This window comes from Miniopterus natalensis, chromosome 2 (genome assembly GCF_054644295.1).
Source record: "Miniopterus natalensis isolate mMinNat1 chromosome 2, mMinNat1.hap1, whole genome shotgun sequence".
Taxonomy (NCBI): Eukaryota; Metazoa; Chordata; class Mammalia; order Chiroptera; family Miniopteridae; genus Miniopterus; species Miniopterus natalensis.
In genome coordinates, this window is record NC_142082.1 from 5,550,768 (window position 1) to 5,576,653 (window position 25,886).

The following is a 25,886-nucleotide window of genomic DNA, read 5'->3' on the forward strand; positions in this document are numbered from 1 at the left end:
TTTAGTTTTATTTCTAATACATTTTATACATCAAAGAAAGATTAAAATAGTTCTATAAACTTGTTAAGTTTTACAAACGTATTATTATTATTTTTATTCTTGATGTATTTCATGTGTTCCTCTAAGTGCTCCATTTTCCCAACACCCCACTCCCAGGAAGCAGCCCTTTTCAACTCTGCAGTGGCTCTTTGGGATTTGCCTTAATACCTCTTAGTCCCATGATTATATTGTTTTGTCTTGATTAGTAGATTTTCAGCATTGTCTTTTTATTTCTCAAAATAAAGAGAAAGATTTAACCTCCTTTCACTGGCCCAATACCACACAAATACATAAACATTTCTGTCTCCCAGTTTTCCAAATATGTTTATATGATCTTAGTTAAATATTCATTGTTAACCTTAAACACACTATATAAACACTATTGACAGTAGAGCTGTTTTATAATTATTTTTTCTACAAATTTGGTTTTCCTTGGAAATTAATAGTTATCCTAAGTTTAAAAATTTTGGTTAATTTAATTAAAATCTTCTGTGAAAGAAACCATTTAAAGAATGAAAAGAAAAGCCACAGACTAGGAGAAAATATTTGTGGGGTACATAGTGCATAGAGGGTAAAGACTGGTGTTCAAAATTCACAACCCCCCAACCCACCCACCACAAAACCCTACAAAACTCTTAAACTCAACAAGAAGGAAAAACCCAGTTTTACAATGTGCAAAATATTCTGAAGAGACACCTCAACTAAGAAGGTACAAAGATGGAAAATAAGTGTATGAAAAGACACTCAACATTGCATGGCATTAAGAAATCACAAGTTAAAACAGGATATCGCTATACACCTATTAGAATGGCCGAAATCTAGAGCACTGAGAATACCAAGTGCTGACAAGAACATGGAGTTGCAAGAGCTCTCACTCGTTGCTGGTGGGGATGCAAAAGGGGACAGCCCCTTTGGAAGACAGTTTGGCAGTTTGCTACAAAACTGAACATTCTCTTACCATATAAAAATGTGGTTAATTTTCTATTTACATATCATTAATTCAATCTTGCTATGCTCAAATATTTAGATACAGGGTTGGGCAAGAGCAGGTTTACAGTGGTCTGTAGGAAAAATGATACAATAATAATTAATGAATAATAATAAAAGAAATAAGCTCTGTTTCATGTATTCACAACTGTAGACCTACTTTTGCCCCACCCTGTATTTTTCAGTGTGTTCATCTTTAAGAAATTCACTTATTCACATCCTTGAACTTGGTTGATGCTTTGGGTGGGTATATAATCTAGGTTGGAAATAACTTTTTTCCTCAGAATTTTCAAGACATTGTGCCTGTCTCTTTCTCTCTCTTTGGAAGTTTATAAGATGTTCTTATTTTTCTCCTGGTGTTCTGAAAATTTTAAAATTCATAATGATGAGTCTGGTGGTCATGAATCTATTTCTGTCCTTTGTACTGAGCTCTCTCATAAGGTACTTTCAATCTGTAAAAAACACACTTTGGTTTGAGAAAGTTTCTTGGACTTATTCTTTGAATCCCTCTCTCCTCAATTTCACCAATTCATTCTATATATAATACTTATCATTTAAATGGTAGACCTCCTAGACATATCCTCTAAAATGTTTTATTTGTCTTATATTTTGACTCCATTTTCATATCTTTTGCCTTAACTTTCTTGTATCATTTTCCCAAACCTCCTACTACTATATATTCTTAATTTCAAAGAGCTTTTTAAAAGATCTCTATTTTTTCTCTTAAAACTTCCTAGTCTTTCATCAGAGATGCAATCTTTTTTCTAACTTCTCTGAAAATGCTAATAACGATAATTGATGTCTCATTTTTCTCTTTTCTCTTCCTTGCATGATTTGTTCTTCTTTCAGTGCTTACTTTCTCATTTTGGTCTTTGTCTTTCATGTGATATGTTCTCTTCAGAATCTGGAAACATTTTCATGCCCCTTTATATCCGAAAATGTAGAAAGGGGAACTGACCGTAGGAAAGCTCTGCGCACTCTGTTGGGTTAGCTGTAGTTCCCACCATAGGCTGACCTGACTGCCAACTTTCGTTGGAGAGCCTTCAGAGGCAGTGGGGTTTTTTTCTCTAGAGCTGGCCAGATGCCCCCCAAAAGGACTTTTCCATGAAGTTTTACGTCTGACTGCAAGCATTCTATGAGTCAAGTGAGGTAAAAAGTCTGGAATGTCAACGTTCAGTGTGTGAATGTTTACTTAGCCCTGTGCTGGGTCAGAATAAGAAATCATTGCCTGATTGTGGGAGAGGATCACAGATCTGATTGCTCTTAAATAGCTTGCAGCCAATCCTTTAGGTACCAACTCCAGGGGTACTTGGTGCAAACAACACCTGTGGCTTTCGATGATTCTATGACACGAATTAGGCCATGGCCAAGCTTTTCCACTACTGATATAAGACCCAGGCTTCCAGGTGGGCTTAGTCAATCGCCACTTATCCCCGCTTATGTGAGTTTATGACTAAACTAAGCAAGCAAACAGTCAGCTTTCTTCTTATTTCAGTTGTAAAGGCTTGTAGTTAATTCTCCATCTTTAATCAGCATTGCTGCTACTTTACCTGTAAGAAGGTTTAACTCACAGAAGTCTCCTTGGGGAGACCACTCCTGCCATCACCCACCTTCATCCAATCCTGCTGCGTGTTGCAGAGATCCCTGGGTCTCTCACGTCGAACCCAAACCTTCCTAATCATATGTCAACTATTGCGTCGTGTGTCTGTCTTTATCATCAGTCAGTACAAAACCGCTGAGATGAAAGCCTCCTTGGTTTTTTGCTTTGTCAGTGTTCAGCTCATGGTAGGACTTCATTACGCATATTGAGCACATTGATGAATGAATGAAGTGTTAAGGAATTAAGGAGGGTTTAGCCATATTTTAGCTCTTACAGGTCACTAACAAATTCTGCTTCGCTGTCACCTTTATGGCAGTTCTAATGCAGGGGGATAAACGTGAATAGGAAATAAAGAATTTGGGTGCTTCTTACCTGCTTATGGTAGTAAAAGTAAACATGGGGCCACAGCACTTTCTGGGTTTGAGAGACTAATTTCTGCGTCAGCACATGATTTTGCTAAACTTAATTTTCTATTTTTTCTGTGCCCTTCCCAATAGAAGGAAAACCTGAAAGGATAGTTGAAAAATTACTATGTATATTTCATAGTTGACTACCCCTCACCAAAGGTAATATTTATTTGTCTTAACTAAAGTTCCAAGGAAAATGTGCAGAACCTCTAACATATTGCTTGGAGGTTAAAGGATGTGTTCACTTCCTAACCTTGAATTAATGTGCTGTTCTCTGTGTTTCCTCTATCAGAGCAGGATCTATCTCCTGAACATCTAAGAAAGAAAACTCCCCTAAGAAAAACCTTTCATAAATATCTGACAACTCTAAACTTGATCTTTGATGTAAAAACTTCACAGGGAGCTGCTTTTGCTTATGGAGGTTTCAGAAAATTTGTAGTCAAGGCTCTTAGATTGTTCTTTTCAGGTATATTAATTCATCACTTTTAGGTCTTCATGTAACCAACGCATTCCACTTTGGGTATCAATTCTGGGAGGCATCTTTACCAGCTAAGCAGAGATGAAGGAAAACACAGTCTAGAATTTTCCTCAGGAGGGCAATATTTCTTAGCCCATGTTATTCGAGAGGAATTGAGTCAGGAAGCCATTGGTGAAAAGAGCTCTGTCTGGGCTGTGGATGTGCAGTCACCTGGAGTGATGCAGGGAGGTGACACAGGGTTGGGACTGTGCAGTCTGTATTGTACCTGGAAGGGAATCTTGGTCTTGGGATCTGGAAACAGGAGTTATCATGAAATAGCCACCTATCTTGAAATAAATTGAGAACAATTTGTAAAGATTTTCTCTATAATGACAGTGGCATATCAACCATGGCTGATTCCTCAAGAGTCCATGTCTCTGTCCCAGGAGTATCTTATGTCTTGGTTTTACACCTAAACCTCTTTGGTGTTCCCCTTTGGTTATTTTGTCTTTCCTTGAGAGTTGACATTTAATTTGGCATCTACTCAGTGTCTGATGGAATTTTAAGGGTTTTTAAAAATGCTGTGAAGAGCCCGGCCAGGCGTGGCTCAGCAGTTGAGCGTCAACCTAGGACCCAGGAGATCGGGGTTCGATTCCCTGTCAGGGCACAGGCCCGGTTGCGGGCTTGATCAATGACTCTCTCCTCATTGATGTTTCTCTCTCTCTCTCCCTCCCCTTTCTTCTCTCTGAAATCAATAAAGATATATTTAAAAAAATAAAAATAAAAAATAAATAAATAAAAATGCTGTGATGTCAGCTGTCATCACCTCTCTTGTCTGCCCAGTGGGCACTCTGGTTACTGCGCTGGGTCCCACCTATTGGCTCCCTTCCAACCCTGTGTTCTTTTCCTTTGTTCATGCTGTCCTTGATTTTATTTTTAACAATTTAAAAATTTTCTAATTACAATTCAGATTTTCCATAGGATGGGTGATAACACCAATTAGCATTGAAAGGGCACTCATTCTGTGCCAGAATTTATGAAAACACATGCATGATCTTAAATTACTTCTAAAACACCCTTCTGTCTTCAAAAGTGGTTTCTCATTTTACAACTAAGAAAAAGATGAGCTTCAGTAAGGGTTGAGATCTTTGTCAAAGTCACGCACCTAGAAGGTTCTGGAGCTGGAGTAGGAATCTAAGTCCACTTGACTTCTACGTCCTTATGTAGATATTTGTCAGAGAAAAATGTGAAAGGCACCCAACATCCCATTATCTGAGAGCAAATGTTTCTGATAGTCTAGTATATTTATTTGTGATTTTGTTTTCTATAGGGAATATGTGCATGTACATATAAATTTTATACATGCTCAAACATAATTTTATAAAGATCTTTTATATTATATTATATTATATTATATTATATTATATTATATTATATTATATTATATTATATTATATTATATAAATATATTTATATTATTTTATATTTATATTATATTTAGTAGAATAATAATACTATGTATATATTTTGTTTATATATATTGTTTGTAAGCATTGTGAATCTTTTGCATGTTATAGGGTAGTTTTTTTAAAAGGAAATAATTTAGCTATGTGAAAATCAAAACATTTTGTGAAACTAAAATCTATCATCAACTAAAACTAGAATCTATAATGTAGGAATGCCCCATTTTAACCACAGCTTGACTAGTGTTTCTGCCTTGTTCTAATATTCATTACGAAGGATGGTAGTGGGGTGCACATGTTACTGTTACTCCTCTAAGGGCGCAAGCCGACCTCCTTTGCTATAGTCATTCTCATACCAGCCACCTTCACTTCAAGCCAAAAGGACCCGTCTTCCCTCATGTGAGTTTCACTGGCCGTCTAATGTCTCAGATGGCCTGGCCCAGTATGGCATATTCGGCCTGCTCTACGTCTAATCAATCCTCATAAATGTGTGCAGAGAAAAAGGCCACTTCACAGCACAGTGACGTCAGAGAGACTGCTCCCCAGCAAACAAACATGCCTGTCCCTCTCTCTCTCTCTCCCCCTCTCCTATTTTCTCCCTCTCATTTGAGCTCAGCAACTGCAGCTGGGGAGCTGGGCTTGTCTCACTGGGAGCATGTCGTTAATCAGGCTGTCACTAACCGATGTGTACAATGGGCTCTAACAGTCCCGTGATCAGCTGCTTGGCCCCTGGAACCACCTGTTTCCTGCTGCTCTCTGAGTACCACTCCTTCAGAGCAGATTCCACATGTATATTCTCATGAAAATGCGTATTATAACATTGAATCCAGAAATTCTTCTTTAGTGTTGAAAGATCTGGCACGTCCACGATACCTGTAATCACTTTGCTATATTTAAGATGCAGTCCTAGCCCAAGGAGCAGATTTAGTTGCTTCTTAAAATTACCTTTAGAAATTAAAACATGAGCTTTGTTTTACTAGCAAAGAGTTATGGGAGGAAAACAAATTCTTAAGATTTGTATTTAAGGTCTTCTTCTCATTTTTATGACATTTAGGTCACTAAAGCTTCAGAAATATGGACATGCTCCGATCTTTCAAACAGAATTGCATGATTTTATGTCTCCCAGAGCACCTGAGGGGTCTTCTGGGTTAGACTTTTTTATGAATGTGAAATATCCTGTGATATCTTAACTTGGAGGTTGAATTCCATATCATAGCAAAGCCATTAAGATGAATCAGTAAATAAAAACTTGCAAAAATAGAAGGTATTATAATAATTCTGCTTTGGAAGTAACTTGTCTGGAAATCACTAATTTACCTTAGGCTGTATTTCCTTGGTGATCCTCAAGCATTGGAAAAAGTCATGAAAAAGTGAAAAAAATCTAATGTGCAAATTGTTTTCAAAATCATGAAATTATTACAAAGACTAAATTTACCAACTCTAGGGAGATTTCACATATATTTTATTAGATTTACGTTTGTATTTTTAAGCTTACAGTTTTTTGGGCTTCAAGTATTATTTTAGGCATATACAGTTTTATAAGTCCAAGGTCAGCTGCTTTGAGTGCTTGAGAGGATAGGGCTCAGTCGGCAGCCAGGCCTATCAGAGCCTGGGGCACTGACCAGGTACTAGAACGGTTATGGGAAGCCAAGAAGACAATACTGGACGTCTTAGAAAAATGATGCTGCCATCAACAGAAACAGCTAAATCCAGAGGAGGAGGTATTTGGCAGGATCCGATGAAGGAATATGTATTAAAGAAGTATTATGGATGATCTTATCAACTATGAAGGGCAAAGTCATGATGAAATACTGTTATCACATGAAACTGCACTGTTTTAGACAGTCACACAAGAAACTGATATGAAAAAATCTGAAGGAAATCGTCACAAAATTGTGTAGTGGGCAGAAAGTGGCAGATGAATGATGCTGTGGTCACGCAAGATAATGCGTTCAGGTGAAAGAGATAAAAACTATAATTTTAGCAGGATGAGTTATCTCATAAAATTGTCACTTTCGCTAATAAGTTTGTAGTTTCAATACTCAAGGGGTTAATTGTACCAAGTCATTGTTGCCACCTAAGCTAAGGATGTGGGAATTATTGCACACAGCTTCCTAAAGAACTTAGCACATTCAAACCCATAGTAAAGATCAGTGCTCAGGTTATCAGATCACATGCTGCTAGACACTCTGATTGGCAAATAACAAATATGGCAAATCATGCACTGGGAACTCACCAAACTGAAGCACATCTTTTATCATCTATCATCTATCTATGCATCCATCCATCTATCTATCTATCTATCTATCTATCTATCCATCCATCCATCCATCTATCTATCATCTATCATCTATCTATTATCTATCTATCATCTATCTATCTATCATCTATCTATCATCTATCTGTCTATCATCTATCATCTATCATCTATCTATCTATCTATCTACCTATCTATCTGTCCGTCTGTCTGTCTGTCTGTCTGTCTGTCTATCTACCTACCTACCTACCTACCTATCTATCAATCATCTATTTACATTTTATTAGCCAAAGCAAGTACATGTGTACACCTAACTCTGAAAGAGCAGGAAAGTGCAGCTCTCCCATGTCTCCCAAAGCAAAACTGAAAATATTGGTAAACAGAACAACTGACCACAGCATCACCTTGCTGGAGATTCGGGCCTCATCTTACAGGTAACTCGTGCGTGGGTCTGTGCGTGGGAGGAATGACACAATTAGTTTCCTTACATAGGAAAGCATTTGTCGAGCAGAACAGAGATCAACTAAATCAGTGATTCTCAAATTCAGCATCATCTGAATCACCTGGAGAGCTTGTTAAAAACACACTGCTGGGCCCCACACCCAGAGTTTCTTATCAGTAAGTCTGGGGTGTGAGGCCTGGGATTTTATATGTAACAAACGTGATCCTGATGCCTCTCGTCTTGGGACCACACTTTGAGAAACACTGAACTGGTGGAATGAGATACTAGAGCAACTGCAAAATGTCGATGGGAAGATGATTAGAATGAAAGCAAAGGACAAGAGAAGCAATGAGAGACGCGAGAGACACTTTTGAGACTGAATTGACAGGATCTTATGATATTGGATGTTAGGGGTGAGGTGAGGGAGGGTTTGAAAAACCGACATGGAGACTAGAGGGCAGAGCAGAGTTAGGCGTGGATGGGGGAGTGGCTAAGATGAAAAGGAGTCTAGTTTGTGACATTTTAGCTCTCAAGCACCCCAAAGCATCCAGATTTGCTATGTCCATCCATCCAATGAAATGCAGCTCTGGATCTCAGATGGTGGAGATTTGGGGTCATTGGGGTGCAATCCAGTTGAAGCTGTTTGATAAAATGAGAACATTCAGGTAGAGTGTTTTGCGTAAGAAAGACAAAGAGCCAAGAGTGGAGTAGTGAAATAACCCAATAATTAGGTAATCGAAGAGGACTTCAAGAAGCCAGACTGAAACAACAAAAACTAATAACCTGAAGTGTGGAAGAACTAGCAGAGAGCTAAATCCCGGGGAATGAGGAAGGATGGAGATTTAAAAATCAGGGAGTAATCAATGGTGTCAAATATCTTCGAGGTCACCCAGACAAGGACCTAAAAAGCAGGCCTGTGAAGTTAAGTGGACTCCATTTCTCAGCCAGGCCCTAACCCAGCTAACTGCTGGGGACTTTGTCAGCACAGGTCCTTTGTCCTGAGCCTTGGATTAACCATGGAAATCTCCATAGCCACCAGGTTCATCTTTCTAAAGCTGAAGCTGCCTCTGAGAAATCGGACCTCTTGGAATCACCAGAAGAAGATTGTTTTACTCCCAAGGCAAAGGGAGGGGTGGTGAAAAGTGAGGTTACTCTAAGCCCCTATGTGACAGCACCTCAGAGACCTCTAGGCACTGGGACTGAAAGCCCAGGACCACAGTCCCCTGGGGCCACAGTCCCCTGTGTGCAGCGACTCTCTTTCGCAAGATTCTGAAACTCCTCCCATAACCTCAGGAAACTTCTCCCTCCCTATTTCCATCCTGAGGTCCAGTTTCCACCCTAAGATCTAACCTGAGTCTTTGGCTCCTCTGCTTTCTGGACTCAGACCTCTCTATGTCTACCTGAGCCTGTATTCCCAGGTATACCTGTATTGGGCCTACCACCTGGTCTGACCAATCCATATGGCTTTTCAGTTCACTCAGGAAGTCGCTAAGGTCATGTCAGGTCGCCTACACATTGTCCACCCTGCCTATGTCTCTGGCACCATTCCCCAGACCACCCATTCTAAGCCTAACCCCTGCCTCTTCCTTACTTTGACCGTATTAGGCCACCATCCTGCCCGGGCCGTTGAGGCCACCAAGGATGGATGCTACAACCATGTCATATAGCTTTAATGATGAAAGAAACCAAAACAGACCAAAACAGACCAAAACAGATCAAGCTGAGTCTTAGTGACCATGAATGAGCGATGCCGTGTCTTTATTGCTCTGTGATTTTCAAAAGCACTCACGTGGAAAACTTCTTTTTAATTGATCTTATTTTAATTGGAAAATAAAAATACTCTCTCTTGGACCCTTATCAAAATATTTCAGTTGGAATTATGTCCATGTTTTCTTGGTGAAAAAAGCGTACAAAACAGAAATGACAAGCCAGAAGGTATAAATTGTTGTGGACTTATTGTAGGTCTTAATAATTTTATTTTTTTAAATATGCTTTTAAAAAAAAAAAAAAAATTAGAGAGGAAGGAAGAGGGATAGAGAGATAGAAACATCCATGAGAGATACACCGACGGGCTGCCTTCTGCATGCCCCCCTAATGGAGATCGAGCCTGAAACCCTGGCATGTGCCCTGACCTGGAGAATCTGTGACCTCTTGGCTCATGGGCCAATGCTCAACCACGTAGCCACACTGGCCAGGCGGTTTTTAAAATTTTAAATCCAAATGACACAAATGGAAGGGCAGTAGCTACCCAAGTAGTGACTGATCACAAAAGAACAAATAAAGACCATATGATGGGGGGTTGAAGATTCTCGACCCAGGTCTCCTGGAGACCGTCCACTGTCTCCAGCTGCACTTTTTCAAATCCGCAATGGAGAGAAATGTATGTATGGTTATTTGATGTCATTTTCCAGCACATTTTAATTTATAAATGTTCAGTGGTTATTTTATGAAAATGTATATAAAATAAATTCTGAACTCTATTTTATTTTTGTATCTAATGTTAGAGACTGAAAGAGAGCAACACCTGCTCTGTAAATAACTCACTGATTCATCAGAACAAAAAAAGTTTAGCAAAATAGTTGACTGTCTTATACAGATGGCATCTGTCATTTCAATAACTTAAGTTATTTCAATTGAGTAGCAGTGAAAATATCTGACAAATCTTTTTCAGACAAATGCAGCCAAGGAATCTGAAATAACAGCTAAGCCATGAGACGCTGGTTTCCAGCCTTCGAGATTTTCTTTTGTTGAGGGGTAAACTTGGATTCATCCCTCTTCTCTCTCTCTCTTCTGAATTTCATCAGTGTGCAGTGTCATTGCTGGAGCTGGCAGGGAATCACTTTGGATTAGCACTAAAAAGGTCTTAGGTTTGAGACCTTGAATGCAAAACTTCTGATAAAAATGAACTTCAAGGTCTCAGGACACCCTTATCAGATCAGCTGGATGGTCCCAGAGTAGGTTGCTTAAGTCTTCTTGGCTAAACTTGAGAGTACAGAGCTTAATACCCACAGGCTGGCAGTCTTTTTGAAAATGGTTCTAACTCAGCACCAGCTCTGCGTCCTGGATCAAGGTGCCCCTTGAACACCAAGCAGGTTACACTCTTGTGTGCAAGTGATCAAAACACTCCGAGGATTATGGCATTTGCTCTTCTTAAAACTTAAAAATGGTGTTGAAACGCTACATCCAATCAGCTAAGCTGTAAATTAAATTTTTGAAGATTGAAGACATAATTTTACTTCATATGCCAGGAACTCATTTCAACCCTAGCATTTCTGTTAGCACGTCGCATCGAGCGGCATAACTCAAGAGGTTTAATGAAAGTTTAAAAACAATCTGTTGCAGATTTTGTGCCTAATTTATTTTTAATTGCAAATTGTACAACACATTATTGCCTGTGAAAATAGAAATTTAATTTCCTTCCTGTTTTTTTTCCCCTTTTTTCTTTTACTTTTTTTATAACTCTAATGCAACCTCGGAAAGGAAATCAGGTTTAACATTCTGTTTTCTGGATTTTTATTTCTTTATTCTTAGATCCTTGATGTCACTCCTTAGAAAATAAAGCTCACGTCGCTTAGCACTATTCTGCAAGCACTCTTTCATGCTTTGAGAACGAGCTGTTTGGAATTTCTAGAGAAGTTTATATTCGCACCATTATTGCAAGTGAGGTAGGCACCGTGTGGCAGCTTTGTCCCTGCCACGTGGAAACTGTCCTCGCCGAGGCTGATAGTTACCCCTCGTGCTCTGACAGCCAACGGTGTTGGTCTTCATATGGACGGCACTTTATAGGTTGTGAAGCCTTGTTAGCAAAGGAGAAAAAGCCCACACAAGATAACATTAATTATAAGAATAATTGGAGAGTTTCTAAAAATTAGAGCTTCTGTCCCATGTTTTCATAATAGTGGAAAAAGTACTTTATTCGGCTGAAGTTTGCTTTTATCGTGACCTTTAATTTTTTAATTGGTCTTTTCTGGAATGCAGCGAGTGAGACCGACAAAAGCACTCCTTGGGCTCCTTTCTTGGGGAAGTTTTGTCACACTCGGCTGCCTCCCGCCCGCGGCTGACGGCCGGGAATCTGAAATGAAGCTTAATGCGAGTGCGATCAAGTGATTCTAGGAAAATGTCAAAATAGGAGAGAAAGAAACAGAGGTCTTCTGGGCCCGATTTGCATTCCCTTCGGAAAGCTTTGGCACTTTACATCAGAAAGTGAGCTGTATTATTTCCTTTAAATTTCCTCACTTTCTATTCCTCCCCTCTCCTTGGAGAGTGGCCATCAGCGGCTCCCTGCAGCCGTTTCCTCTCCTTGCTGGGCATCGTGTCAGTGAAGCCACTGCCTTCAGTGCTGGTGACAGGAGACAGGCTGCCTCTTGCTAGAGGGGGGTGTGAAGGGACGTGGGGACGGGTCCCCCTTCCTGCCACAGTTCTCTTTGCCTGAACAAGGCCCTGCTTGCAGTGGTGGCTGGATCTGTGGTCTTACTTGTTTCAACTTTGCTGTTTGGAGCAGGGACGTTGGACAACATCACAGTCTCTGCAAGAACACTTGTTGCCGGTGACATAGTTACTCCTGTAAGACATAGTTCAAGTTCAGGTAGGACTTGGGCCTGGGGCAGTAGGGAAGATGGACTTAGTCTGCAATATTTTGAGCATGTGAATTGCACTGCAGCTAAAAATTAAGCAGGCCAAGAACTTAGGACCGTTATTTGTAAATAACTATTAAGTACAGAAAACAACAGGCCTTTTTAAACCCAAGAGTTTCAATCATTTAAAAATTGTATGCTCATATAGGAAACAGCTGATTGGTTTGAAAGTTGCCATGTATAACTGTTTTTCTTGTTTTCCCCTGAAGCATTTATATGTTTCTATTTTAATTTTTTGGAATAAATGAGTCTGTAATAGGGTGACTTTTCTCCCTGCCTGCACCACACAGTCTTAAAGGGAAATAGGACTGTTCAAATTATTATATCTTAAGCTAGTTGCATGTTTCCACCTTTGCCACATTGGTTCTGATTATAGAAAAACAGGATCATAAATTATTCTTAATGAAGTAGATAAATATGAAAATTTCAAATAAATAAACTGCAGCTCTGTGATATTCAACAAAAACTGATTATTTTTTGTATTTGTGCAGCAGAAGTAGAAGTATATATGAAAGAGAGTTAGTGAAACCACATACCTCTAATAAACCTGAGTAGAGAATGGGACAGCCATCCCCAAATAAAGTTCAGATGGCTGCTGTTGACCAACTCAATTGTGAAAGCATGAAGAGATGGCACCAGATGCAGGAAGCATGTCTGCAAAGCGATATATAACAGGTCGGGCTGATAGAACCGTAGGCTCTCATAAAGAAACCATTGGAGCAAAACCCACTGACTATTAACAGGACATGAACTTGTACCAGTTGTTAATTCTGGTCAGAGACTGAAGGACAGATACCCAGAAGACAAGTGCCTCTCCCCTAAGGTCAAAATATCACTTCTTACCATGTATTTATTTTGTTTGGGTTTTGTTTTATTTTGCATTTGGTTAAAAAATAGTTATACCTGGGGAAGAAAGCAATCCTAAAAGGGCGATAACTTTTCAAAAGCTATTATAGAAAAGTAAATAAATAAAGGGCCATTAACTGAAGGTATTCTGTGAGGTAAGGCTTCTAAATCTCTTACAATCTGATTTCTCTTCCCACACAACCTGTGAAACAATCAGAGATTTCCTATCTCCTAAGCCACAACTGGAAGTTCCTATGATAGAACATTTGTACCAGAAGATACTTTGACGACAACTAGACGAAGATCCCAATTTTACAGATGAGAAAACTGACAGAGAAACCAAATGACTTGGTCAAGGTCATGAACCTAAATGGAGCAGAGCCAGATCTCCCGACTTCCTGTCCTGGGGTCTTTCTATTTCCTCTCCTGTTATAAATGAATTGACTCCCAGAAACGATGGCATCACCATCCTAGTCACCAGTTCCCAGGATCTAATAGGTGAAAACCATGAGACATAATAGTTCAAATTCATGTATAACTTGGGCTTGGGGTGGAGTTGCGAGGGGACGGATTTGAATTTAAAATTCTTGAAGGTGTAATGTTGTAAGAGAACACGGACAGTTTTATAGCTAAAACAGTAGTAGTTAAAAATCGAAACGATGATTTGGGAGGAAAAACATTAAACAATGACAACAAGCTTTCCCATGGAGCAGCAAAATCAAATTGGTCTGAAAAACGAGCACATTTAAGCAAATGTCGTATCTATTGTTGAGGTCTGAGTCAAGTGTAAACACTCAGCTGTGATCTGCCCTGCATTCCACACTCTGCAAAGTAATTAGAAATATGCACGGGGATCACATGAGAAGGTCACAAATGAGATTTAAGTGGCAATTCAGGACATACAAACATGGCTTAGACTTGAAGCCCAAACTGGGCATTTTACTCTATCTTCCCCCAAATCCAGACTTTTCAGTCTGTGGCTGGGAAGAGCTGCAATCACTGTGCGCACCCTTGACCAATACGGAGGTGTGTGGCCCTCGCTCGGACCTGGAAGGGCCTGCCCTGGGCAGGAGGAGGGGAATCTACGGCAGGCGGGGCTGCGAGTGTGCCCAGTGGAAAAGTGAGTCAGGGAGTAGACAAAGCCTCCTCCCAGTTCCTCGAGAGAGGCTGGCTGCCCTTTTTAAGAACTGAAGCCAGAAATGAGAAAGAGGGTGAAAGATATTCTGCATGTACTTACTCTCCTGGAATACAAGCTGCTTGTGAGCGGGGAGCTTTCATCAACACACCACATGCATGGAGCATCTAACACGGGTCCAGTACCCTGCCTGATGCGGGGAATATGGACACAAGAGAGTCAGATATGTTCTGTGATCTTACAGACTTTAGCCATAGACTCTTGTGGCTAAAAATATATTTATTCATCATAGTTCCTTTCAGTGTGCTATATATTATGCAATGATCAGTTTAACCAGCACCATCAAACTACCGGGCCTACGCTCATTCATTTATTCAACGTTTGTTAATTGTCCATTACGTGTTGTGCTATGATGCAGCTGGACTTTGTAATTGTTTTCAACATTAGGTTCTATGCAAAACAATTGGATGGGGGAGGCAGAAGGAAATAAAGTAAAATCCATGAACAAAAATCTGAATTGTAACAATACTTTAAAAATACAATGAGTCATTTATAAATACATGCATATCCACAGACTAAACCGTTGAGAAAAACAGCGTGTCTTTCCTGAATCCAGCTCATTGACTTTAAAAGTTTCTTTCTGTTCTAACCAATTAATTTTCTAATGACTTGTTAGCGATAATCAAGTTAACATGTTTTTTAAAAATTCCATTTATGACCATGATATTCTGACAGTTTACTAAGTGAGTTTTATCCTACAAATGTTGAGGTCTATGCTCCTAGGTCTAGGATACAGATTACAACTACAAACACGTGTTCATACAGAGGTGCCGTGGAGAGAGATGTCCAAAGATGTGATTTTAGCCTTGATTCCACTGCTTACTCGTCAAATTCTTGAGCAAGCCTTTTTAGACTTGCTGAGCCTCAGAGGTCATAGGATAGTGTAGTGAGTTCAATCGTGACCCTCCAAAGAGCTCACCAGAGGAGTGAGTACCCAGGGGTGAGCAGGTTTCTAAGGCTGCATAATACGTGAGCACAGTTGCTTGAGAGACGTAGTTGCTGGGTGAATTAATAAAGGTAGAGGCAAAGAAAGCCTCCTTTTATTTTCAGACTACATTCAAATCACAGGTATTTAAATCAACTTGGCCTTTTAACTATAGTTTGAAAGGTATGTGCTGGGATTAATTCAAAGAAAATAAAATGCTGTTCTTTCTGTGAACAAAATGAAAACCGGTGGAGAGAAACAAGACGCCTGCCTGTGCTCGAGAGAGTAACATGAGGTCACATGCGAGCACTGAGTGAGTGCTGTCGGCTGACCTTGAGTTACAGAGAAAAGAGAACCTCTTGGAGAGAGACATGACATCCAGGCCTGGTTCCAGCTCCCCTTACAAGCTGTCCACGGAGCTCTCAACTCACGTCTTCTGTAAAACGTGGTCAAGGACGTGAACCCCACAGGGAAAGTTACGAGCGCTCAAAGGCAGAATTTAGGTGACATACTTAGAATAGCGTCCCAAGCAGCTGATGCTGAGTAAAGGTTCATTTCTCTTCCGTTCTTTCTCTTAATCTTTTGACAAAATGGGATAATCTACAGGTTTTGCCTAACTTAGCTACTTCGAAAATAAAATGAGGTCGTATTTGTGAAAACTTCGAATGTTGTAAAGATTTAAGTAATTGTGTGGCCTTGTTACTGATGATGGATTCCTTGAACTCATTATGCCAAAAGACTTTACCAAAAAATAGAATTCTGTTCCAGAAGACTGTAGATAATCATGACTGGCAGGAGCATAACAGACCACTACTTGAATATGGGTTCCAGCAACTTCACATTTATGTCAGGGGAACAAGGGCCCCTGGGATACAGCCTGGGCGGGTGCTGTTCGCAGATCATGCCGGGCTGGACTCAGGCCGCATCAGAGCTCTAACTCCTCTGGCGTCAGCTACCCTGACCCAGGTGACAGCACGTATGGGAAGCTAGAGTGAGTTAGAAGAACCGAGACTCCACATGTGTCATAGACAGTCTGCTGTGGCAGTCATACCTGCATTCCTGTTCTTTACCTCCGTGTGCTGTGTGATCTCGGTCAAGGCGCCTCGCCTCTCTGTGCCTTAGTGCCCTCGCCTGTGGAGCGGGGCTAGTCGTGGGGCTGCTCGGATTGTTCGGGGGGTAAAAGGAGTGTCTGGCACATGGTACGTCATCAGCGAACTTTAGCCACTGTCCTTAACTCTAAGTGAGTAAAAGTATGATACCGTCTTTGGTGCATTTATTAGAGGCAGAAATAAGTAATTGTAAGCAAAAGGATAGGAGTGATGGTGTGTGCTTCCTGCGTCCTGGTACCTTGTGAAGGGGTCACCCTTTAAAGAAGACCCTGGCTAGACTGCGAGAGAGGACTCAAGGTCACCCTGGAGACATAACCAAGGTGACAAGTGGCAGGTCTAGCCCAGTGGACTATGGCAAAACAAGGAAGGCGGTGTGAGATTGAGGGAGGCAGATGGTAGAATTTTAGTGGTGAGCAAAGAAACACGAGGTGGCAGCATGTAGACCATGGGAATATACGCCCGACGCACGTCTCTCTCTGATGATCTCTCCCGTCTATGAAGTAATAATCTTACATCAAAATACATGACCCTAGGCAGCTATGTCACATTGAGCAGCTCTGTTATCTTAGCTCAGAGCATCCTCAGTCACTGCTGTCCCCTCCTTCACTTACCCTTTGCTAAAATGTGTGAACATGTATTTTCTTTACCTGTAAAACTTTAGTAGGCAACATATACCAATTTATTTTTTTAAATTTTTTTAATTTTAAATATATCTTTATTGATTTCAGAGAGAGGAAAGGAGAGGGAAAGAGAGAGACAGAAACATCAACGATGAGAGAGTCATTGATCTAGCCCGCAATCGAGCATGTGCCCTGATCAGGAATCGAACCCCGATCACCTGGATCCTAGGTCAACACTCAACCACTGAGCCGGCCTGGCTATTTTTTAAAATTTTGAATTGGTTTTAGAGAGGGAGAGAGAAGGAGGGGAAGAAAGAGAAACATCGATTTCTTGTTCCACCCATCTCTGTTTTCATTGGTTGACTGCTGTGTGTGCCCTGACCTGGGGTGGAACCTGCAGGCTTTACCTATCGGGATGACCCTCTAACAGCTGACCAACTGAGCTACCTGGCCAGGGGAGCATATACCAATTTAAATCAGGTACTTTTGTGAAGAACTTAGCCTCACAATCTCTTTCTCTCAATGTATAGAATTACTGAAGCAATAAAGTCTAGTCTGAAAGAAACTGTGATACACACATGCCCACTATAACTTAGGCTGCTTAGGGTGAATGCAGAAGGCTACCTTTTGCAGAGATCCGTCCAGGTAAATGTGAGGGAGCAGGAAAACATTGCCGCAGGCATTTTAGAAAGAGTTGCTTTTCTTTGGGGGTGAGGCTATGGGTTGTTGCTACAATTCAAAGAAAGTTATGGCAATGAGGTTCCGGGCTCTTTCACTTCATTTGCTTACCCGTAGGCCCGACACAGAAACGAACCACATGACGACAGTGGCCGACTGATGTTCCTTTTAGGTTTGTAAGTTGGTTAAATATAGCTAGTTGCTGTAATTGCGTATTTACTATCTTACTTTTGCAGCTTTTAGGGCGACAAAAATTGAGCCCCCTGTCTGGAGTTTGATGTGTTAAACCGTCCTAAACATTGGCAATGCTGTGAAAGACACACGCAACCCACAGACACTTCATGCGCTGTCGCATGAGGCTAATTTAGACCAACGTGGTAAAAGTAAGAGGTGTGAAACTTCCTGGTGACAGTCCTGTTTGGTGCCGTGACGCTGTTTTATTAGTGTCTCCTAAAACATGAAGCAGCTTTGCCTGCCTTTGCATTGACGGTGATCGTTTAACTGTGTAAGCGTCCCCAGAGCTGTGCCCTGAGCAAGGTCATGTGTTTGCATAGTATTTGTTTTGAAAAGACGGATTAGTATCGAGCATTGCTAATAGAACTTGTCAGAAGAGAACCAGAGAGACTTTTTGTAAATTAAAGCTCTCTTTCTTCCCCAAACATAGACACATTCTGTGGCTGACAATTTGGCCCAAGATCTGATATGTAGCCTTCAAAAATACAACTGATTTTAAATGCGAGCCTTGGAAAGGTATCTCTCCAGACCCAAGCACCATGTCCACTGTGAAGCATGTCCACGTGGTCTGTACAAACTTATCACCTAAACCTATTAGGGAAAAATATTGAGCAACTTTAAAATCAGTTACACTTCAGTATTCTGCTTGCTCTATTTGTTTAAGCAGAATTAGTTTTGAGAAGTATTTTAGTTCATTTATTATTGGAAAAGACCCTACTAGCTTATTCAAGCAAGAAAATTACCAGAAAAGCTTGCAAGATTTATAATGCTTAGGAGAAAAAAAAAAGGCAATTCAAAACCTAATGAGACATTTTAGGCTTCATTTACATCTCAAACCTGACCCCATTTTCTGCAAAAAGCTTTTTGTTGGTAATTTACATACTAAAAGCTAGTTATTTATCCATCCCTAACCAAAAAGTTGATGAGATTACTAATACCATAGTGAAGTTAACATTACCACAAAGCTACATGTGGCCATTTCTAGAACCTGGAGTAGTGAGTCATTTATTTAGCTATAATCTCCACAACATGCAGGCGACATCCAAATCCTGAGAGGATGACCTGAAATCTTGCATCTCGCTGCCAGGCCCCTTCATTGGCAAGAATCTTCCCCGGAACCCATATGTTGGCGATGAGGTGCCCTGTGTGTGTACACACAGGTGTCTACCCAGGAAGATAAACAGTGCAATGAAACGTGTGCTCAAAAAACAAGCTCCAATATTGTATATTTTTGAATTCTGTAATGCTTTGTACATGTTTGGAGCTTACCATTGTATTCATATAGTTATATTTTAAAATATTTTAAATTTATTTCATGTGAAGGAAAAAAGATACAATGAAGAACTAAAGTGGCAACTGTTCAGGATATATATATACACACACACACATATATATATAATTTTATTATGAAAAATGTATATCCATCAATACATATATTTAGTTTGTAAATATATTTATATATTAATATTTTATATATTTGTATATGTGTACTTTACTGTATATTATAGATATTGTTACATGTCACCTATTATTTATTATGAATATATAATATATATAATATTACCATCTGTTGATAATTGTTACCTCCATAACTTATTCTCAGAAAGCACTGAACTTATAGTAACTTGGCTAATGATCATCATAGAAGCATCTGTACAGCATGAACTGCTGTTGGATCAATAATTTAGTTGGGCATCATTTGGGCATGTTGAAAGCTGCGCTCAAGGACCTTCAATTCAAGTCTTTGCTCAGGTGCAGCGTGCCTGCCGCCTAGCTTGAACCCCCTCTAAGTGGCATACACTAACCCCCCAGAGTCCAGAGACTGGGGGAACATAACCTATCTCCTTGCCTTCTTTTCCAAAGAATACGTACCCGGACTGCACCGTGAGCCCCTTTATAAATTCTGAGTCCTTGGGAGAGTGGAATTTTAGTTTGCTCAGCATCTCCTGTCAGCCTTCCTGCTTCGATTAGTCCGAATTGTGTTGTGGTCAGAGACAGACTTGTACCAGAGAAGATCCCGAGCTCTGCCCCTGCCAGCGGCCCTGGAAAGCGCAGTGAGGCTGGGCTGTCCACGGCTGCAGGGCCACGCCTTCCGTGGACAGGTGTGGCTCTGTTCCTTGCCTGTGTCATTGTACTTTGCTCAGTAATGAGTTTCGGGTCATGTTTGTTTCAAAAAGTCTTTGCTGTTGTACTCTTCCTGCAAGTAGAGGATTTGTAAGAAGATACGCAATCGATTATAAACAGAGAAAACAGTTCTTGGCAGATTAATTACTAAAAACTCATCTGCGGAGTAGATTGCCATTCACCAAACTTGCTATCTTGTGACATGTTATGAATGTGGTTTTGTCCCCGACTTTGAAGCCGTCGAGTGCTGTTGGCACTACAACCGGTGCCTTCATGGCTGTGGCCACCATCATGGTCACGGCCACCACTAGAGAGGGCTCCTGGGGGCAGCCACGTGAAGGGCTTGATTTCTCCACCCTCCTGAGAGGGCTGAAAACTGAGGTTGTGTTTCCCACACACGCTGCATATGAGCTTCCAAAACCATGCTGCAGAACCCAGCTCTTCAGCTTTCTATTGGGGTACTCGGAATATCTTTGGCGAGTGTCTCTAGTGCTAGACTTTGTTGACAATACTCAGTGAACACTCTCTCTTGCATGAAAACGTTTTCCTCTGTACAAAGCTTCCCAAGTACATGTTGTGAAACGACACACGCCCTCTGGGTGCCTTACTGTTTGCTGACATCATGTGACAGAGCAAAGCATCTTCTTTTCGTCCTGGATATCCTTGTTTGATCTGTGAAGACAGTGTCATTGGAACTTCACAGTTCCTATACGATCATTTCAAAGATATTTCACAGTGATGTAAAATAACTGTCTACCTTGATATTTCCCAGGAGTTAAATATGTTTTAAGATTCCTTATCTACCAATGCCTTTCAATAATTTATTCTAGAAATGTTGGGTGAATGGTTCCCGTGTAGTTGTAATGAGTGAGACGACCATGATCCCTGCCCTCATGGAGCTTGGAGACAAAAAGACCAAAATCTAAAGATACATTGAATTAAATTATAAATAAATGAACAGAGGACTGTAATATTCAGTAATGGAGAGAAGAGAGGTATGTAGATAAGGTGGTAGAGAAGGGTAGCTGGACAGGAGACATTAAAATCAGGACTGAAAGGCGAGAAGGAGCCAGCCAGGTAAAAATTAATGGAAAGAGTGTTCTGGAAGAGGGCGCGGGTACGAGGATCCTAGCACAGTAGAGAGTACAGCACAGCTAGGAGCTGGGTGAAGGCCCCTCTGGTTGCAGTGACATGTTGTATGTTAGGAGCACATAAATGAGATTGGAGAGGTAGGCAAGGAGAGACCCCGATCATGGTTCCAAACATTGGAAGCTGTTGACACTCCCCAGAACTGAATTTACAAACCCAACTGTGGCCACCGCCCTCCCCATCATGGATAGTGCCTGCCCCTGAATAAGCCTATGGATTATAGGAAAATAGTAGAGTATGTGTTTTATGATGAGATTCCAGCTTCCAAGAGAAAGAGATGGAAGAGCCTGGGCTAAAACTGCTAAACTCACCAATTGGATAAGTCACTTTTCCTTTCCTGTGGCAAGAAGTGAGGGGGCAGAAGTTGCCTGGGCTATTATACTAATGAAAAGCCAATCAATTGCAGAGAAATCCCAGGAGTAGGGAAGGAGCTTCCCAGGACAGCTGTGTTGTCTCCTTCAATCTTCTGGAAACCATAATATTATCTGTCATTTTATAAAGGAAAATTGTCATAATGTTGAATTTTTTTGTTACTACCAGAAACTGTAAGGCCTGTTATAAAGTGAAGAGGCTAGCTATATCCCATGATATGATTGTACTAGAGTTGAATACTATAACTTGAATATTTTATGAAAATTAAATACAGTGCCCAGAAGATCAGAACCAAGGCCTTGATGGATCTGCCATTTTATTGTAACCAACCTTATGCTTTCAGTGTTTTACTTACATCTTCTTTAGTGACTATTGTGTAGGTATAAACGCAGAGTTATATCCGATTTAGCTATCATTCCTCTTTTCCAGAAAAAAAAAAAAAGCTTTAAAACCCATGTAATTATAAATGTTAAAACATAAGAATTACCAATAGAAATTGAGTTTTTACAGGGTGTCCCCCCAAAATGTATACATACTTTTGGCCTGATAGTTCAATTGATGTTCCTTTCTTTTCATATTTAACCTATTGGAATTAATAATTATTCAAAGTGTGTGTCCATGTTGGGGGGACACCTGTATATGGGAATAATACAAGTGCAACGGTAACGGGTGTTGTCCCTGTGTAAGGAATGCCCTTCTCTCCCCAGGCGGAAAGCTGCTTCCTGAGGAGCCCGGTGGCCACCGCTGTCCATGTGGGCAGAGCCAGGGGGCCTAGACACGGTGCGCTGAGCCCGCTGGCAGCTGGCTGCTGGGAGGCCAGGAACAGCCTCCGGGGAAGACGCAGCAATGGTGAGTGCCCATGCGAGACCGGGTGCTTTGATAGCCCTGTCTTCTGGAAAAACTTGTTTTTTGATTTCCTAGTCAATCCCGTCATTCTTTCAGACATAACTTCCAAGGAACTGTCATGCATCTACCTCTTCTCTGTCCACTTTTTCCACACTCCGCCTGTAGTCAGATTACTTCTGTAAATAAATGACATCTCGCTTTCTCTTTGTGCATAAGCGTGCAATGCCACAGATGCCAACTCACAAGCAGAAAGAGAAATTAGAAGTCTATTTTGTAAGTCTTTAATTTAACCCCACATCATATTTCTTTGAACATCAGTTAGAAAGAGCTGTCAAGTGTCCAGCTGTCAGGAACCTTTGAAATCCAGTAATTATTTATGAGATTTTATATAGAAGAGGTAGAAAACATAAAATAGCTTTGGTTCATAAAACAAGAAAGATAAATGTTGCTAGAAAGAAAGGTCTGTAATAAGCATGTAGTGAACTATGTGAATGAAAATCTGTTGTACACTAGTGACACCAGTAAGCGGGGAATCCAGGGTAATTGCTGTGCTGATAAGATCTTCGCCATCTACATGAAAGCAAGTGTATTCCTGCGGATATGACATGGAAACATAATTTTTATTGTTAGAATATTGTTGGCCCGGGTGATTATGAACATGTTGTAAAGTAAAAGTTTTATAAAAGCTGCAATTTTCCATTTAGGGTCATCTATAGTTTTTTATTTGAAATTTGTAGGTTTTTCTAAACATATTTATAATTTTATTAACTGCTTTATGAGTAAGAATTATAGAAAGTAGGAAAGCATAAAAATGTACTATTTGCTGCACCGTATATTCTCTGAGTGCTCATCTATTTTAAGGTCTCTGTATTTAGAGAGAACTCATACTGGCATGTGATACAGGCAAAAATTGAATGCAGGAATTCTATAGACCGTCTAAATGTCACAGGTGTTACTGGAATGCAAATGTGCTTTTCTATACGTTTATAGGTATTATATATAGCTAGAGTTCTACATGAAATTTTTACACTTTATTTCCTGACTTTGTCACCTATTACCTTTTTCCAAATTACTAGAAACTAAAAATACCTCCATGAAATTAAGAGTATGAATGCTTTGGCAAGTAAAGACAGTGCAAGTTTTCTGCTGTTATTAAGATACATGCTATATATCATTTTTCAATATTTCCAATGTGTTCTGCTCAACTAACTAAGCATCATGAGGAATATTTCTGAGATGGAACTCCTGTCTGTCAACATGGCATAGATCTTACTTCGGATATAAGTAATTTGGACAATCTAATTACTTGAGTAAGGAAGAAAAAAGTGAGTAATAAAATTATAGAAAAAATATATTTCAATGAAAGTAGAATTGAAAGTTAGAAAACTCATACAATTAATTAAGAGGTTCATTTTTTTGCATTTTAATCATAAAAGCAAAGCCTTCACAATCTCAAATTGACAAAACTCATTAAGTTTTGTAGGAACAACTTACTCTCAGGGCAAAGAAAAATGATACATTTTTAGTTAAATGCAATTGTATAAAAATCTAATGGAAATAAAGGCTGTCACTTACGTCTTTCTCCATATTTTTAAGTCAGATTGTCCATCATTGCACTACTAATTGATATGTAGAAAAAAATGCTCTAGTTAAATTATATTCTCATTTGCTTACCAGACAGTACATTAATGGGTAAAAAAAATAAATAACATCCCTTTGTGAGGACATCTCTTAAGCCCTTTAAATTTGTGAATAGCCCAACTATGTTTTGCAATGTTTATAATCAAATGTGCATTTATGTAAGTACTATAATTTATAAACAAAATGTGTTCTGTTCTTTACAGTAGCATTTTTTGAGTTAAGGTTACCTCAGTAATATTTATTGCAAACATTTTCAGAGTAATGTTGCAGAAATTAAGCAGTTCTTGAAGGAACACAACTGCTTTCTTCCTAGAGACAGAAATGCTTTAAGAAGTAAATAGAATTTGCCTTCTCCCTCCCCAATTATTTTATTCTCTTTGGATCATGGAAATTTGCTATTGGAAGAAGAGAGGTATATTGCAATTCAGAATCATTTTGCCGACTACCTAGAACCTTGAGCATTCAGTTCAGACTGTGACCTGACTTGTTTAGATGATGTCAGTTTCTCGTATTCTATTATCACTTAAATATCTATTCATGTTTTGACAACTTTCTTCAGTAGGAAGCATGAAAAACACTAAAATACACCCCTCGAATCTTCATTCATCCGCCGGGTGCATTATCCTACAATCACTGATCCTGTAATACGTGGTGTCACCATTGAGGATGAAAACCTCCCTTTGGTCATGCCCCTGTAATAATTTTCAGTTCTAAGCTATAATCACCCCGAATAATGGCAACGAAAGGGGACACTCAAGAAAAGTAATTTCAGTCTTAAGTTAAAGAAGTTTAATGGAAGCAGCAGTCTTCCATTTAACAATTATTTATGAGCCAGGAACTTTGTCGCTAGGTGTTGGGGACCATGAACCTTACACCTACACTGTGTTATCATTACAAGTGTTTCTCAGTGATGTTAAAAAAATTAAGCATTTTCGCTTGGGTTGCATGTATCAGGCAAAGCTGCCATTGTCATACACGGGAAGAGGGGGCGCACAGGGGGTTCACATGTGAGCAGACTTGAAACTTGCGGGAGCAGTGTATGGAAGAGGGAACATACTAAGAAGTGGGAAGAAGAGGGGCCTCGTTCTCGAGCTGGGGACCTGCTTGCACACTTGATGAATAAAGCAGCCAGCCCAGTGTGTCTGGAGCATCGAGGACAGAGCAGGGACTAGATGGAGATCATACCTGTGCAGCGAGTGAAGGGGGACACACAGAGCCCTGCAGCCCCACTAAGGGACATTGACCTTTCATCTAAGCGCAGTGAGAAATCACTGGGGAACTTCAGGCAGGAGAGAGATGAGGTCGGGTTTCTAGGAAAAAACCATCACTCCAGGTGACGTGTGGAGAATAGAAGAGATGTGGAAAGGGGAGGTACGGGAAGACCAGTTTGGGAGATTTTTCCACCAGTCCCTGGGAGAGAAAAGGGTGCCGTTGCAGGGGTCTGAGGAGCCGATGCAGACAGGCACAGGGGCTTCTGAGCTGGGTAAGGCAGACAGAGACTCAGTGGGTTAGAGAAGAGAAAAGAGGGGCCTCGACGGCTTTCCTGTTTTTGGCTGAAGGAACATGGCCATGATTTAATTTTTTGTTATGTCCGGTGTAAACAGGCTACGAGATGTCTAAAATGGGTATATTCCAAACAAAATTCTGTATGTGCTTTGGAGCTCAGAAAGCTGGGTCTAAGGGTCTAAATTTGGAGTCCGTGGCTTTTAAATGGCTGTGGAAACCATGATAGAGGATGAGCTTGCTTGAAGAGAGAACGTAGGAAGATAAAAAAGAAAGGTCCTGAACAGAAGGAACATGGAGTAGCCCAGGCTTTAGTGATTGGGAAAGGAGACTAAGAAGAGACAGAGAGCGAAACTTG

General features: G+C 40.3%; 1 long non-coding RNA gene across 1 annotated transcript in view; it reads left to right on the forward strand.

Annotated features, from left to right (window-relative positions):
* LOC107541970 (uncharacterized) overlaps positions 1-25,886 on the forward strand; it is a 1,179,532-nt gene that overhangs the window by 843,636 nt on the left and 310,010 nt on the right. Inside the window, exon 5 of the long non-coding RNA XR_001603661.2 lies at positions 22,246-22,387. This is a non-coding gene — a long non-coding RNA (uncharacterized LOC107541970). The remainder of the gene's footprint in view (positions 1-22,245; positions 22,388-25,886) is intronic.